Genomic DNA, 17,500 nt, shown 5'->3' with positions numbered 1-17,500 from the left:
TCTCTGTTATATCTGGGAGAGAATGGGGTTACAGGTCTATCGCTCTGTTATACCTGGGAGGAAATGGGGTTACAGGTCTATCTCTCTGTCATACCTGGGGGTGAATGGGGTTACAGGTCTATCGCTCTGTCATACCTGGGGATTACAGGTCTATCTCTCTGTTATACCTGGGAGAGAATGGGGTTACAGGTCTATCTCTCTGTTATATCTGGGAGGGAATGGGGTTACAGGTCTATCTCTCTGTTATACCTGGGACTGAATAGGGTTACAGGTCTATCTCTCTGTCATACCTGGGAGTGAATGGGGTTTTAATGCACTGGATCACAGCTCTGCACAAGACAGAGATAGGGGTCTATATATAGAGGGAGACAGGCAAACAGACAGACAGGTGTAACAGACAGACAGACAGACAGACAGACAGACAGACAGACAGACAGACAGACAGACAGACAGACAGACAGACAGACAGACAGGTGTAACAGACAGACAGGTGTTCTCACCCCTCTCCTCTGTTCTTGTCTTTGATCCAGTGATGCAGCGTGTTGCTGTTGAACTGCAGCGCCCCCTTCAGGCCTCCTTTACACTGAATCTGCATGATGGTGTAACTGTTCTTCACCACCTCGATCAGCCCCACACAGTCCCCTATAGACAGACAGCCATACGGTAACATCCTGTTGGGAGGGGGGTTAAATAGAGTTAAACACACAGTCCCCTATAGACAGACAGCCATACGGTAACATCCTGTTGGGAGGGGGGTTAAATAGAGTTAAACACACAGTCCCCTATAGACAGACAGCCATACGGTAACATCCTGTTGGGAGGGGGGGTAAATAGAGTTAAACACACAGTCCCCTATAGACAGACAGCCATACGGTAACATCCTGTTGGGAGGGGGGGTTAAATAGAGTTAAACACACAGTCCCCTATAGACAGACAGCCATACGATAACATCCTGTTGGGAGGGGGGGTTAAATAGAGTTAAACACACAGTCCCCTATAGACAGACAGCCATACGGTAACATCCTGTTGGGAGGGGGGGTTAAATAGAGTTAAACACACAGTCCCCTATAGACAGACAGCCATACGGTAACATCCTGTTGGGAGGGGGGTAAATAGAGTTAAACACACAGTCCCCTATAGACAGACAGCCATACGGTAACATCCTGTTGGGAGGGGGGTTAAATAGAGTTAAACACACAGTCCCCTATAGACAGACAGCCATACGGTAACATCCTGTTGGGAGGGGGGGTTAAATAGAGTTAAACACACAGTCCCCTATAGACAGACAGCCATACGGTAACATCCTGTTGGGAGGGGGGTTAAATAGAGTTAAACACACAGTCCCCTATAGACAGACAGCCATACGGTAACATCCTGTTGGGAGGGGGGTAAATAGAGTTAAACACACAGTCCCCTATAGACAGACAGCCATACGGTAACATCCTGTTGGGAGGGGGGGTTAAATAGAGTTAAACACACAGTCCCCTATAGACAGACAGCCATACGGTAACATCCTGTTGGGAGGGGGGTTAAATAGAGTTAAACACACAGTCCCCTATAGACAGACAGCCATACGGTAACATCCTGTTGGGAGGGGGGTTAAATAGAGTTAAACACACAGTCCCCTATAGACAGACAGCCATACGGTAACATCCTGTTGGGAGGGGGGTTAAATAGAGTTAAACACACAGTCCCCTATAGACAGACAGCCATACGGTAACATCCTGTTGGGAGGGGGGTTAAATAGAGTTAAACACACAGTCCCCTATAGACAGACAGCCATACGGTAACATCCTGTTGGGAGGGGGGTTAAATAGAGTTAAACACACAGTCCCCTATAGACAGACAGCCATACGGTAACATCCTGTTGGGAGGGGGGGTTAAATAGAGTTAAACACACAGTCCCCTATAGACAGACAGCCATACGGTAACATCCTGTTGGGAGGGGGGTTAAATAGAGTTAAACACACAGTCCCCTATAGACAGACAGCCATACGGTAACATCCTGTTGGGAGGGGGGGTTAAATAGAGTTAAACACACAGTCCCCTATAGACAGACAGCCATACGGTAACATCCTGTTGGGAGGGGGGTTAAATAGAGTTAAACACACAGTCCCCTATAGACAGACAGCCATACGGTAACATCCTGTTGGGAGGGGGGTTAAATAGAGTTAAACACACAGTCCCCTATAGACAGACAGCCATACGGTAACATCCTGTTGGGAGGGGGGTTAAATAGAGTTAAACACACAGTCCCCTATAGACAGACAGCCATACGGTAACATCCTGTTGGGAGGGGGGTTAAATAGAGTTAAACACACAGTCCCCTATTAATGGCAGTAGTTGATATGATTTTCACCATAAACAACACAAAAGTCACTGTAACATACAGCTATCAATGTTTCAGTAGGTCTATTCCCTCTGATCAATGTTTCAGTAGGTCTGATCAATGCTTCAGTAGGTCTATTCCCTCTGATCAATGTTTCAGTAGGTCTGATCAGTGTTTCAGTAGGTCTATTCCCTCTGATCAATGCTTCAGTAGGTCTATTCCCTCTGATCAATGCTTCAGTAGCACTCCATCACTCTCCTTCTTGGTCAAATAGCCCTTACACAGCCTGGAGGTGTGTTGGGTCACTGTCCTGTGATAGTCCCACTAAGTGTGCCTTGAATTCTAAATAAATCACAGACAGACCCTAGTTTCTACCTTAACAACACTATCAACAAGGCAGGTCCTACAGGCCCTAGTTTCTACCTTCTTAACAACACTATCAACAAGGCAGGTCCTACAGGCCCTAGTTTCTACCTTCTTAACAGCACTATCAACAAGGCAGGTCCTACAGGCCCTAGTTTCTACCTTCTTAACAACACTATCAACAAGGCAGGTCCTACAGGCCCTAGTTTCTACCTTCTTAACAACACTATCAACAAGGCAGGTCCTACAGGCCCTAGTTTCTACCTTCTTAACAACACTATCAACAAGGCAGGTCCTACAGGCCCTAGTTTCTACCTTCTTAACACTATCAACAAGGCAGGTCCTACAGGCCCTAGTTTCTACCTTCTTAACAGCACTATCAACAAGGCAGGTCCTACAGGCCCTAGTTTCTACCTTCTTAACAACACTATCAACAAGGCAGGTCCTACAGGCCCTAGTTTCTCCTTCTAACAACACTATCAACTAGTTCAACAGGCCCTAGTTCTACCTTCAACAACACCTACTTCAACACAACAGGTCCACAGGCCCTAGTTTCTACCTTCTTAACAACACTATCAACAAGGCAGGTCCACGACAGGCCCTTGGACTACTGTTCAACTCGTGGTCAGGGCCAAAGAGGGACCTTGGACAATTGTCTCAGAACAGGGCAGCGCGGCTGGATCAGAACAGGGCAGCGCGGCTGGATCAGAACAGGGCAGCGCGGCTGGATCAGAACAGGGCAGCGCGGCTGGATCAGAACAGGGCAGCGCGGCTGGATCAGAACAGGGCAGCGCGGCTGGCCCTTGGACGTACACAGAGAGCTAACATTAATAATATGCATGTCAATCTCTCCTGGCTCAAAGTGGATGAGAGGTCGACTTCACTCTGCTGCAGAAAGAGAAACATATTGAAATAACTTTTACATGATTTTAGAAGCATCGCTTTAGTGGAAACCAAGATTGTTCTCAGAGCAGACCTCAATAAATAAATGTTGTTTAACCCAACCTGCTTGTTAACAATCGGCCAAACTAAAGCTAGACAGTCAGGAAGCAATGGATAGACCTCGGTTTGACAGGGGGTGTGTGTGTGTGTTGTGTGTGTGTGTCTGTGTGTGTGTGTGTGAGTGTGTGTCTTTTTTGTGTGTGTGTGTGTGTGTGTGTGTGTGTGTGTGTGTGTGTGTGTGTGTGTCTGTGTGTGTGTGTGTGTGTGTGTGTGTGTGTGTGTGTGTGTGTGTGTGTGTGTGTGTCTCTGTGTGTGTGTGTCTGTGTCTGTGTGTGTGTGTGTGAGTGTGTGTCTGTGTGGTGTGTGTCTGTGTGTGTGTGTGTGTGTGTGTGTGTTGTGTGTCTCTGTGTGTGTCTGTGTGTGTGTGTGTGTGTGTGTGTGTGTGTGTGTGTGTGTGTGTGTGTGTGTGTGTGTGTGTGTAGTGTGTGTTCTTACCTTAGGTCCAATCCCTGCGTTCTGCCAGATGTTCTCCATTATTTTAATAATCTGTAGAGTCAACATGTCCTGACGTAGATCTAGGGAGATTAAAATGTTTTAGGGAGATTAAAACACAGATCAGAGGATGTTTTAGGGAGACTAAAACACAGACCAGAGGATGTTTTAGGGAGATTAAAACACAGATCAGAGGATGTTTTAGGGAGATTAAAACACAGACCAGAGGATGTTTTAGGGAGATTAAAACACAGATCAGAGGATGTTTTAGGGAGATTAAAACACAGATCAGAGGATGTTTTAGGGAGATTAAAACACAGATCAGAGGATGTTTTAGGGAGATTAAAACACAGATCAGAGGATGTTTTAGGGAGATTAAAACACAGATCAGAGGATGTTTTAGGGAGATTAAAACACAGATCAGAGGATGTTTTAGGGAGATTAAAACACAGATCAGAGGATGTTTTAGGGAGATTAAAACACAGACCAGAGGATGTTTTAGGGAGATTAAAACACAGATCAGAGGATGTTTTAGGGGAGATTAAAACACAGATCAGAGGATGTTTTAGGGAGATTAAAACACAGATCAGAGGATGTTTTAGGGAGATTAAAACACAGATCAGAGGATGTTTTAGGGAGATTAAAACACAGTACTGATATCAATAATGCTATTACATAAACATATACACTCCACTTCCCGAAACACACACACACACACACACACACACACACACACACACACACACACACACACACACACACACACACACACACACACAGCCTGTACCCCTCCCTCCCTCCCTCCTCACCATCTCCGTTCTTGAAGATGACCTCGTTGTTTGTAAACAGAAGTTCACTCATGATGTCAGGGTTATCCCAGTTCAGCCAGAGAGGACGCTTCGCTGAAGACATGATCCTACACTCCTCTAACCTGGGGGGAAAGGAGAGAACGCGGTTCAGCCAGAGAGGACGCTTCGCTGAAGACATGATCCTACACTCCTCTAACCTGGGGGGAAAGGAGAGAACGCGGTTCAGCCAGAGAGGACGCTTCGCTGAAGACATGATCCTACACTCCTCTAACCTGGGGGAAAGGAGAGAACGCGGTTCAGCCAGAGAGGACGCTTCGCTGAAGACATGATCCTACACTCCTCTAACCTGGGGGAAAGGAGAGAACGCGGTTCAGCCAGAGAGGGCGCTTCGCTGAAGACATGATCCTACACTCCTCTAACCTGGGGGAAAGGAGAGAACGCGGTTCAGCCAGAGAGGACGCTTCGCTGAAGACATGATCCTACACTCCTCTAACCTGGGGGAAAGGAGAGAACGCGGTTCAGCCAGAGAGGACGCTTCGCTGAAGACATGATCCTACACTCCTCTAACCTGGGGGAAAGGAGAGAACGCGGTTCAGCCAGAGAGGACGCTTCGCTGAAGACATGATCCTACACTCCTCTAACCTGGGGGAAAGGAGAGAACGCGGTTCAGCCAGAGAGGACGCTTCGCTGAAGACATGATCCTACACTCCTCTAACCTGGGGGAAAGGAGAGAACGCGGTTCAGCCAGAGAGGACGCTTCGCTGAAGACATGATCCTACACTCCTCTAACCTGGGGGAAAGGAGAGAACGCGGTTCAGCCAGAGAGGACGCTTCGCTGAAGACATGATCCTACACTCCTCTAACCTGGGGGAAAGGAGAGAACGCGGTTCAGCCAGAGAGGACGCTTCGCTGAAGACATGATCCTACACTCCTCTAACCTGGGGGAAAGGAGAGAACGCGGTTCAGCCAGAGAGGACGCTCGCTGAAGACATGATCCTACACTCCTCTAACCTGGGGGAAAGGAGAGAACGCGGTTCAGCCAGAGAGGACGCTTCGCTGAAGACATGATCCTACACTCCTCTAACCTGGGGGAAAGGAGAGAACGCGGTTCAGCCAGAGAGGACGCTTCGCTGAAGACATGATCCTACACTCCTCTAACCTGGGGGAAAGGAGAGAACGCGGTTCAGCCAGAGAGGACGCTTCGCTGAAGACATGATCCTACCTCCTCTAACCTGGGGGGAAAGGGAGAACGCGGTTCAGCCAGAGAGGACGCTTCGCTGAAGACATGATCCTACACTCCTCTAACCTGGGGGAAAGGAGAGCAACGCGGTTCAGCCAGAGAGGACGCTTCGCTGAAGACATGATCCTACACTCCTCTAACCTGGGGGGAAAGGAGAGAACGCGGTTCAGCCAGAGAGGACGCTTGGCTTTAAACTTGATCATGACCCCTAATCTCTGCTGGTCCCTGGGTGAACAGGTAGAGGGCTTGATCCCTTTGACCTGGATACCAAATGGCCGCCTGAGCTGGGATGCCCAGCCCAAAATGGCCGCAAGCTGCACCAAAGCTGGAGAGCCAGGCCCTCCCCGGGGGGTAAGAGACTTTGAGGTCGCCGAAGGAATGGCTGTCTTTATGAGGTGAGAAGGGATGGCTGTCTTTATGAGGTGAGAAGGGATGGCCGTCTTTATGAGGTGAGAAGGGATGGCTGTCTTTATGAGGTGAGAAGGGATGGCTGTCTTTATGAGGTGAGAAGGGATGGCTGTCTTTATGAGGTGAGAAGGGATGGCTGTCTTTATGAGGTGAGAAGGGATGGCTGTCTTTATGAGGTGAGAAGGGATGGCTGTCTTTATGAGGTGAGAAGGGATGGCTGTCTTTATGAGGTGAGAAGGGATGGCTGTCTTTATGAGGTGAGAAGGGATGGCTGTCTTTATGAGGTGAGAAGGGATGGCTGTCTTTATGAGGTGAGAAGGGATGGCTGTCTTTATGAGGTGAGAAGGGATGGCTGTCTTTATGAGGTGAGAAGGGATGGCTGTCTTTATGAGGTGAGAAGGGATGGCTGTCTTTATGAGGTGAGAAGGGATGGCTGTCTTTATGAGGTGAGAAGGGATGGCTGTCTTTATGAGGTGAGAAGCGGGCAGGGGCCCCCCAAAATCTTTTTCACAGGTAACATGTCCCGATCCAGCCCCGGGACTCCCCTTGGTTCTCTGGTTGTCGAAAACCAGGTTTCTGAAATCGCACTGATACCCGTCTAGTACACGTGGAACCAAAGACCCCACGGACCCTCAGGGGCCACGGGGGGAAACCACTAGACCATTATTAACCAATGAAAAGAGCTCTGTTGACAAAGTCCTGCTTTCACACCAGAGACTATGGGGCCACTCCGATTTGGTGTGTGTGTGTGTGTGTGTGGTGTGTGTGTGTGTGTGTGTGTGTGTGTGTGTGTGTGTGTGTGTGTGTGTGTGTGTGTGTGTGTGTGTGTGTGTGTGGTGTGTGTGTGTGTGTGTGTGTGTGTGTGTATGGTGTGTGTGTGTGTGTGTGTGTGTGTGTGTGTGTGTTGTGTGTGTGTGTGTGTGTGTTGTTGTGTGTGTGTGTGTGTGTGTGTGGTGTGTGTGTGTGTGTATGGTGTGTGTGTGTGTATGGTGTGTGTGTGTGTGTGTGTGTGTGTGTGTGTGTGTACCTGAGGGTTCCTAGCTGGTGAACAGGGTTCAGCGGAGAGACGAAGCCTTGCAGAGACTCCATGTAGTCCGGCCTCGACATGTGTTCTACCAGGAACTTCATCTGGGTCTGACAACCAATCAGCATTCAGGGTTAGACACGTCGACCAATCAGCATGCAGGGTTAGACACGTCGACCAATCAGCATGCAGGGTTAGACACGTCGACCAATCAGCATGCAGGGTTAGACACGTCGACCAATCAGCATGCAGGGTTAGACACGTCGACCAATCAGCATGCAGGGTTAGACACGTCGACCAATCAGCATGCAGGGTTAGACACGTCGACCAATCAGCATGCAGGGTTAGACACATCGACCAATCAGCATGCAGGGTTAGACACATCGACCAATCAGCATGCAGGGTTAGACACATCGACCAATCAGCATGCAGGGTTAGACACATCGACCAATCAGCATGCAGGGTTAGACACGTCTGTCTTACCTTCTGTGTCTCATCTTTCTTCTCCTGTTTCTGTGTCTGTGAGGTTCCATTTATCCATCCTCCACCTATAATTATAATATAATATATATATATAATAATAATACATATTTAATAATAATAATTATATATATATTAATTTAATAATATATTATACAATTATTATATAATATAATAACAATATATTTAATAGTATATATAATAATACAATATACAATAATAATAATAATAATTGTATAACAATATAAATATAATAATAAATAATATATAATATATAACAATATATAGTAATATTAATATTAATATTTTATTTATATTAATATCTTATAATAATAATAATAATATAATAATAACAATATATATATAATAATATATAATATATAATAATAAAATATAATAATATATAATAATATATAATAAATAATAATATATATTATTATAATAATCAATAATACATATATATATTATAACAATAATAATATAATATATAGTAATATAATTTCATTAATTTAATATAATAATAATAACATAGTAAATTATATAACATATTTTATTATTTTTTTTTTATATTTTTAGTATTATTTAATATTTATAATAATACATATAATAATTTGTATAATGATACAATTAATTAATAATATATATATAATATATAGAATAATTAGTAATATTAAGTATAATATTAGTATTATATATCATATATTAATAATATAATAATAATAACAATATTAATATACAATAACAATATAATAATAATATATAATTTATATATATTAATATATTTAGTATTTAAGTATAAAATAATAATATAATATATTTTATTGTATTAATAATAGCAATAATAATAATAATAATAATATAATATATATATTAGTAGTACAATTAATAATAATAATAATAATAATTATTTTAATCAATATTAATATTTCAATAATATAATAATAATAACAATATATAATAATAATAACAACAACAACAACATAATAATATCATCTTTACCTGTCTGTTGAGTGTTTCAGGTACATCCCACAGGCTCTACAGAAGCTTCCAACAGCAGACCAAACCTCCTGACCTCTTATTGTGCATCTCTGACCCGAGAGGGAGAGACAGGAGAGCCGAGACGAGAGGACAGGAACGGCGGGGGAGGGGGAGGCGGGGAGACACAGGGAGCGGGGGGAGAGAGAGGGGGGGAGACGAGGGCGGGAGGAGGAGAGGAGGAACGCCAGAGCGGGGAGAGAGAGAGGGCAGACAGAGACAGAGGGGAGCAGAGAGAGAGGGGGCAGAGGGGGGGGAGGAGGGGGGCGAAGGAAGGGGGGGGAGAGCCGAGAGCGACAAAAGAGAGAGAGAGGAGACAGAGGGGGAGAAGAGAGAGAGAGAGACAGACAGAGACAGGGGGGAGGGGGAGGGGGGTGTATTAAAGAGTATAATGACTACAGTTCAATCCAATCCAGTGCATAGGTAGGGTGAATGGGTTTGTGCAGTGGGTGGGGTGAATGGGGCGGTATAGTAGTGCAGTAGGTAGGGTGAATGGGTGGTATAGTAGTGCAGTGGGTGGTGAATTTTGTGTTTGTTGGTGTTTTTTTTTTTTGTTTCATATTTGTTTTTGTTTGGTGTGTTGGTTGTAGTGTGGTGTTAATAGGTTGGTATAGTAGTGCAGTGGTGGGGTGAATTATTTATGTGGGTTGTGTTTTTTGTGGTAGTTTGGTATTTGTTTTGATTGGTTTGTTAGTGTGGTTGGTTGGTTGTGTTTGTTTTTTGGTATTTATGTGTTTTTTTTTTGTGGTTGGTTTTGTTGTGGTGTGTGTTTGTGGTGGTGGGATTGAATTATTTGTTTTGGTGATTTGTGTGGTGTGTTGGTATATTGTGCGTGGTGGTGATGGTTTATGTGTGCATGGTGTGTTTGTATGGTAGTGCTGGTGGGTAATGAGATTGTATGTGTGAGTGGGTTTATTTTGTTGCAGTATGGTGATTGGTATTAGTGCAGTAGGTAGGGTGAATGGGTGGTATAGTAGTGCAGTAGGTAGGGTGAATAGGGTTGGTATAGTAGTGCAGTAGGTAGGGTGAATGGGTGGTATAGTAGTGCAGTGAGGTAGGGTGAATAGGTTGGTATAGTAGTGCAGTAGGTGGGTTGAATGGGTGTATAGTGTGCATGGTAGGTGAATAGGTGGTATAGTAAGTGCAGTAGGTAGGGTGAATGGGCGGTATAGTAGTGCAGTAGGTAGGGTGAATAGGGCGGTATAGTAGTGCAGTGGGTAGGGTGATAGGGTGGTATAGTAGTGCAGTAGGTAGGGTGAATAGGGTTGGTATAGTAGTGCAGTAGGTAGGGTGAATAGGGTGGTATATGTAGTGCAGTGGGTAGGGTGAATGGGGTGGTATAGTAGTGCAGTAGGTAGGGTGAATAGGGGCGGTATAGTAGTGCAGTAGGTAGGGTGAATAGGTTGGTATAGTAGTGCGTAGGTAGGGTGAATAGGGGGTGTAGTAGTGCAGTAGGTAGGGGATGGGTGGTAGATGCAGTAGTGGGTGAATAGGGTGTTTAGTAGTGCAGTAGGTAGGGTGAATAGGGCGGTATAGTAGTGCAGTGGTAGGGTGAATGGGGTATAGTGGTGCAGTGGGTAGGGTGAATGAGGTTGTATAGTGTGCAGTAGGTAGGGTGAATAGGGTGGTATAGTAGTGCAGTAGTAGGGTGAATGAGGGGGTATAGTAGTGCAGTAGGTAGGGTGAATGGGTGGTATAGTAGGGCAGTAGGTAGGGTGAATGAGGGCGGTATAGTAGTGCAGTGGGTGGGTGAATGAGGGTTGGTATAGTAGTGCAGTAGGTGGTTGAATGGGTGTATGTGGTGCAGTGGGTGGGGTGAATAGGTGGTATAGTAGTGCAGTAGGTGGGGTGAATGAGGGTGGTATAGTAGTGCAGTAGGTAGGGTGAATAGGTTGGTATAGTAGTGCAGTAGGTGGGTGATGGCGGTTTGTAGTGCAGTAGGTGGGGTGAATAGGTTGGTATAGTAGTGCAGTGGGTGGGGTGAATAGGGTTGGTATGGTAGTGCAGTAGGTAGGGTGAATGGGCGGTATAGTAGTGCAGTAGGTAGGGTTGAATAGGTTAGTAGTGCAGTAGGTAGGGTGAATAGGGATGGTATAGTAGTGCAGTAGGTAGGGTGAATAGGTTGGTATAGTAGTGCAGTAGGTGAGGGTGAATAGGGTGGTATGTGGTGCAGTGGGTGGAAAGTGAATGAGGTTGGTATAGTAGTGCAGTAGGTAGGGTGAATAGGGTGGTATAGTAGTGCAGTAGGTAGGGTGAATAGGGTGGTATAGTAGTGCAGTAGGTAGGGTGAATGGTGCGTATAGTAGTGCAGTAGGTAGGGTGAATGGGTTGTAGTGCAGTAGGTAGGGTTGAATAGGGTGGTATAGTAGTGCAGTAGGTAGGGTTGAATAGGGCGGTATATAGTGCAGTAGGTGGGGTTGATGGGCGGTATAGTAGTGCAGTAGGTAGGGTGAATAGGGTGGTATAGTAGTGCAGTGGTAGGGTGAATGGGTGGTATAGTAGTGCAGTAGTAGGGGATTGAATAGGGTGGTATAGTAGTGCAGTGGGTGAGGTTGAATATTGGTATAGTAGTGCGGTGGTGGGGTGAATAGGTTGGTATAGTAGTGCGTGGTAGGGTGAATAGGTTGGTATAGTAGTGCAGTGGTAGGGTGAATAGGGTTGGTATAGTAGTGCAGTAGGTAGGGTGAATGGGATTGGTATAGTAGTGCAGTAGGTAGGGTGAATAGGGCGGTATAGTAGTGCAGTAGGTAGGGTGAATAGGGTGGTATAGTAGTGCAGTAGGTAGGGTGAGATAGGGTGGTATATAGTGCAGTAGGTGAGGGTGAATAGGGTGGTATAGTAGTGCAGTAGGTAGGGTGAATAGGGGCGGTATAGTAGTGAGTGGGTGGGTGTAGGGCGGTATAGTAGTGCAGTAGGTAGGTTGAATAGGGTGGTATAGTAGTGCAGTGGGTGGGGTGAATGGGCGGTATAGTAGTGCAGTGGGTAGGGTGAATAGGTTGTTATAGTGGTGCAGTAGGTAGGGTGAATGGGGCGGTATAGTAGTGCAGTGGTAGGGTGATGGTTGGTATAGTAGTGCAGTAGGTAGGGTGAATAGGGTGGTATAGTAGTGCAGTGGTAGGGTGAATAGGGTGGTATAGTGGTGCAGTGGGTAGGGTGAATAGGGCGGTATAGTAGTGCAGTGGTAGGGGTGAATAGGTTGGTATAGTAGTGCAGTAGGTAGGGTGAATAGGGCGGTATAGTGGTGCGTAGGTAGGGTGAATGAGGGGTATAGTAGTGCAGTAGGTAGGGTGAATAGGGTTGGTATAGTAGTGCAGTAGGTAGGGTGAATGGGTGGTATAGTAGTGCAGTAGGTAGGGTGAATAGGGGTGGTATAGTAGTGCAGTAGGTAGGGTGTGGGGGTATGTAGTGCGTGGTGGGGTGAATGGGTGGTATAGTAGTGCAGTAGGTGAGGTGAATGGGCGGTATAGTAGTGCAGTAGGTAGGGTGAATAGGTTGTATAGTAGTGCAGTAGGTAGGGTGAATAGGGCGGTATTAGTCAGTAGGTGGGTGAATAGGGTGGTATAGTGTGCAGTAGGTAGGTGAATAGGGTGGTATAGTAGTGCAGTTGGTGGGGTGAATAGGGCGGTATAGTAGTGCAGTAGGTGGAGATTGAATGGGTGGTATAGTAGTGCAGTGGGTAGGGTGAATGGGGTGGTATAGTAGTGCAGTAGGTAGGGTGAATAGGTGGTATAGTAGTGCGTAGGTAGGGTGATGGGTGGTATGTGGTGCAGTAGGTGGGTGAATAGGAGGTATAGTAGTGCAGTGGGTGGGGTGAATAGGTTGTATGTAGTGCAGTGGTAGGGAATTGATAGGTTGGTATAGTAGTGCAGTGGGTAGGGTGAATAGGGTGGTATAGTAGTGCAGTAGGTAGGGTGAATGGGCGGTATAGTAGTGCAGTGGGTAGGGTTGAATAGGGTGGTATAGTAGTGCAGTAGGTAGGGTGAATAGGGCGGTATAGTAGTGCAGTGTAGGGTGAATGGGGTGGTATAGTAGTGCAGTGGGTGGGTGAATAGGGTATAGTAGTGCAGTAGGTAGGGTGAATAGGGTGGATAGTAGTGCAGTAGGTGGGTGAATAGGGCGGTATAGTAGTGCAGTAGGTAGGGTGAATAGGGTGGTATAGTAGTGCAGTAGGTAGGGTGAATAGGGTGGTATAGTAGTGCAGTAGGTAGGGTGAATAGGGTGGTATAGTAGTGCAGTAGGTAGGGTGAATAGGGTGGTATAGTAGTGCAGTAGGTAGGGTGAATAGGGTGGTATAGTAGTGCAGTAGGTAGGGTGAATAGGGCGGTATAGTAGTGCAGTAGGTAGGGTGAATAGGCGGTAGTAGTGCAGTAGGTAGGGTGAATAGGGTTGGTATAGTAGTGCGGTAGGTGGGGTGAATAGGGCGGTATAGTGGTGCAGTGGGTAGGGTGAATAGGGCGGTAAGTGCAGTAGGTAGGGTGAATAGGGTGGTATAGTAGTGCAGTAGGTAGGGTGAATAGGGCGGTATAGTAGTGCAGTAGGTAGGGTGAATAGGGTGGTATAGTAGTGCAGTAGGTAGGGTGAATAGGGCGGTATAGTAGTGCAGTAGGTAGGGTGAATAGGGCGGTATAGTAGTGCAGTAGGTAGGGTGAATAGGCGGGTATAGTGGTGCAGTGGAGTAGGTGAATGGGGCGGTATAGTAGTGCAGTAGGTAGGGTGAATAGGGTGGTATAGTAGTGCAGTAGGTAGGGTGAATAGGGTCGGTATAGTAGTGCAGTAGGTAGGGTGAATGGGTGGTAGTGCAGTGGGTGGGGTGAATAGGGTGGTATAGTAGTGCAGTAGGTAGGGTGAATGGGGCGGTTTAGTAGTGCAGTAATGGGGAGTAGTGCAGTAGGTAGGGTGAATAGGGCGGTATAGTAGTGCAGTAGGTAGGGTGAATAGGGCGGTATAGTAGTGCAGTAGGTAGGGTGAATAGGGCGATAGTAGTGCACTATAAAGGAATAGGGTGGTATAGTAGTGCAGTAGGTGGTGAATAGGGTGGTATAGTAGTGCAGTAGGTAGGGTGAATAGGGTGGTATAGTAGTGCAGTAGGTAGGGTGAATAGGGCGGTATAGTAGTGCAGTAGGTAGGGTGAATAGGGCGGTATAGTAGTGCAGTAGGTAGGGTGAATAGGGTGGTATAGTAGTGCAGTAGGTAGGGTGAATGGGTGGGTATAGTAGTGCAGTAGGTAGGGTGAATAGGGCGGTATAGTAGTGAACTATAAAGGGAATAGGGTGGTATAGTAGTGCAGTAGTAGAGTGAATAGGGTGGTATAGTAGTGCAGTAGGTAGGGTGAATAGGCGGTATAGTAGTGCAGTAGGTAGGGTGAATAGGGCGGTATAGTAGTGCACTAGTAGGGGAATAGGGTGGTATAGTAGTGCAGTAGGTAGGGTGAATAGGGCCAGTATAGTAGTGCACTCGGTAAAGGAATAGGTGGTATGTAGTGCAGTAGGTAGGGTGAATAGGGCGGTATAGTAGTGCAGTAGGTAGGGTGAATAGGGCGGTATAGTAGTGCAGTAGGTAGGGTGAATAGGGTGGTATAGTAGTGCAGTAGGGTAGGGTGAATAGGCGGTTGAGTGCAGTGGGTAGGGTGAATGGGGCGGTATAGTAGTGCAGTAGGTGGGGTGAATAGGGCGGTATAGTAGTGCAGTAGGTAGGGTGAATAGGCGGTATAGTAGTGCAGTAGGTGGGTATAGGGTGGTTAGTAGTGCAGTGGGTGGGGTGAATAGGGCGGTATAGTAGTGCAGTAGGTAGGGTGAATAGGGCGGTATAGTAGTGCAGTAGGGTAGGGTGAATGAGGCGGTATAGTAGTGCAGTAGGTAGGGTGAATGGTATAGTAGTGCAGTAGGTAGGGTGAATAAGGCGGTATAGTAGTGCAGTAGGTAGGGTGAATAGGGTGGTATAGTAGTGCAGTAGGTAGGGTGAATAGGCGGTATAGTAGTGCAGTAGGTGGGGTGAATAGGGGTGGTATAGTAGTGCAGTAGGTAGGGTGAATGGGGTGGTATAGTAGTGCAGTGGGTAGGGTGAATAGGGCGGTAGGTGCAGTGGGTAGGGTGAATAGGGCGGTATAGTAGTGCAGTAGGTAGGGTGAATAGGGTGGTATAGTAGTGCAGTAGGTGGGGTGAATAGGGTGGTATAGTAGTGCAGTAGGTAGGGTGAATAGGGGTGGTATAGTAGTGCAGTAGGTAGGGTGAATAGGGTGGTATAGTAGTGCAGTGGGTAGGGTGAATAGGGCGGTATAGTGGTGCAGTGGGTGGGGTGAATTAGGGCGGTATAGTAGTGCAGTAGGTAGGGTGAATAGGGTGGTATAGTAGTGCAGTAGGTAGGGTGAATAGGGTGGTATAGTAGTGCAGTAGGTAGGGTTGAATAGGGTGGTATAGTAGTGCAGTAGGTAGGGTGAATAGGCGGTAGTGCAGTAGGTAGGGTGAATAGGCGGTATAGTAGTGCAGTAGGTAGGGTGAATAGGGCGGTATAGTAGTGCAGTAGGTAGGGTGAATAGGGTGGGTATAGTAGTGCAGTAGGTAGGGTGAATAGGGTTGGTATAGTAGTGCAGTAGGTAGGGTGAATAGGCGGTATAGTAGTGCGGTATGTAGGGTGAATAGGGTGGTATAGTAGTGCAGTAGGTAGGGTGAATAGGGTGGTATAGTAGTGCAGTAGGTAGGGTGAATAGGGCGGTAGTGCAGTAGGTAGGGTGAATAGGGCGGTATAGTAGTGCAGTAGGTAGGGTGAATAGGGTGGTATAGTAGTGCAGTAGGTAGGGTGAATAGGGCGGTATAGTAGTGCAGTAGGTAGGGTGAATAGGGTGGTATAGTAGTGCAGTAGGTAGGGTGAATAGGGTGGTATAGTAGTGCAGTAGGTAGGGTGAATGGCGGCGTAGTGCAGTAGGGTAGGGTGAATAGGGCGGTATAGTAGTGCAGTGGGTAGGGTGAATAGGGTGGTATGGTAGTGCAGTAGGTAGGGTTGAATAGGCGGTATAGTAGTGCAGTAGGGTAGGGTTGAATAGGGTGGTATAGTAGTGCAGTGGGTAGGGTGAATAGGGTTGGTATAGTAGTGCAGTGGGTGGGGTGAATAGGGCGGTATAGTAGTGCAGTAGGTGGGGTGAATAGGGCGGTATAGTAGTGCAGTAGGTAGGGTGAATGAGGGTGGTATAGTAGTGCAGTAGGTAGGGTGAATAGGGTGGTATAGTAGTGCAGTAGGTAGGGTGAATAGGGTGGTATAGTAGTGCAGTAGGTAGGGTGAATAGGGCGGTATAGTAGTGCAGTAGGTAGGGTGAATAGGGCGGTATAGTAGTGCAGTAGGTAGGGTGAATAGGGTGGTATAGTAGTGCAGTAGGTAGGGTGAATAGGGCGGTATAGTAGTGCAGTAGGTAGGGTGAATAGGGCGGTATAGTAGTGAACTATAAAGGGAATAGGGTGGTATAGTAGTGCAGTAGGTAGGGTGAATAGGGTGGTATAGTAGTGCAGTAGGTAGGGTGAATAGGGCGGTATAGTAGTGCAGTAGGTAGGGTGAATAGGGCGGTATAGTAGTGCACTATAAAGGGAATAGGGTGGTATAGTAGTGCAGTAGGTAGGGTGAATAGGGCGGTATAGTAGTGCACTATAAAGGGAATAGGGTGGTATAGTAGTGCAGTAGGTAGGGTGAATAGGGCGGTATAGTAGTGCAGTAGGTAGGGTGAATAGGGCGGTATAGTAGTGCAGTAGGTAGGATTGAATAGGGTGGTATAGTAGTGCAGTAGGTAGGGTGAATAGGGCGGTGGTGCAGTAGGTAGGGTGAATGGGGCGGTATAGTAGTGCAGTAGGTAGGGTGAATAGGGCGGTATAGTAGTGCAGTAGGTGGGGTGAATAGGGTTGGTATAGTAGTGCAGTAGGTAGGGTGAATAGGGTGGTATAGTAGTGCAGTAGGTAGGGTGAATAGGGCGGTATAGTAGTGCAGTAGGTAGGGTGAATAGGGCGGTATAGTAGTGCAGTAGGTAGGGTGAATAGGGCGGTATAGTAGTGCAGTAGGTAGGGTGAATAGGGCGGTATAGTAGTGCAGTAGGTAGGGTGAATAGGGCGGTATAGTAGTGCAGTAGGTAGGGTGAATAGGGTGGTATAGTAGTGCAGTAGGTAGGGTGAATAGGGCGGTATAGTAGTGCAGTAGGTAGGGTGAATAGGGTGGTATAGTAGTGCAGTAGGTAGGGTGAATAGGGTGGTATAGTAGTGCAGTAGGTGGGGTGAATAGGGGCGGTAGTGCAGTAGGTGGGGTGAATGAGGGCGGTATAGTAGTGCAGTAGGTAGGGTGAATAGGGTGGTATAGTAGTGCAGTAGGTAGGGATGAATAGGGCGGTATAGTAGTGCAGTAGG

General features: G+C 46.7%; 1 pseudogene; it reads right to left on the bottom strand.

The window, feature by feature from the left end:
* Positions 1-17,500, bottom strand: part of LOC106594877 (phosphatidylinositol 4,5-bisphosphate 3-kinase catalytic subunit alpha isoform-like) — a 121,947-nt pseudogene that overhangs the window by 7,179 nt on the left and 97,268 nt on the right.

This window comes from Salmo salar, chromosome ssa18 (genome assembly GCF_905237065.1).
Source record: "Salmo salar chromosome ssa18, Ssal_v3.1, whole genome shotgun sequence".
Lineage (NCBI taxonomy): Eukaryota > Metazoa > Chordata > Actinopteri > Salmoniformes > Salmonidae > Salmo > Salmo salar.
The sequence above is the reverse complement of the archived record's forward strand: the minus strand, read 5'-3'. Positions and strand labels throughout refer to the sequence as shown.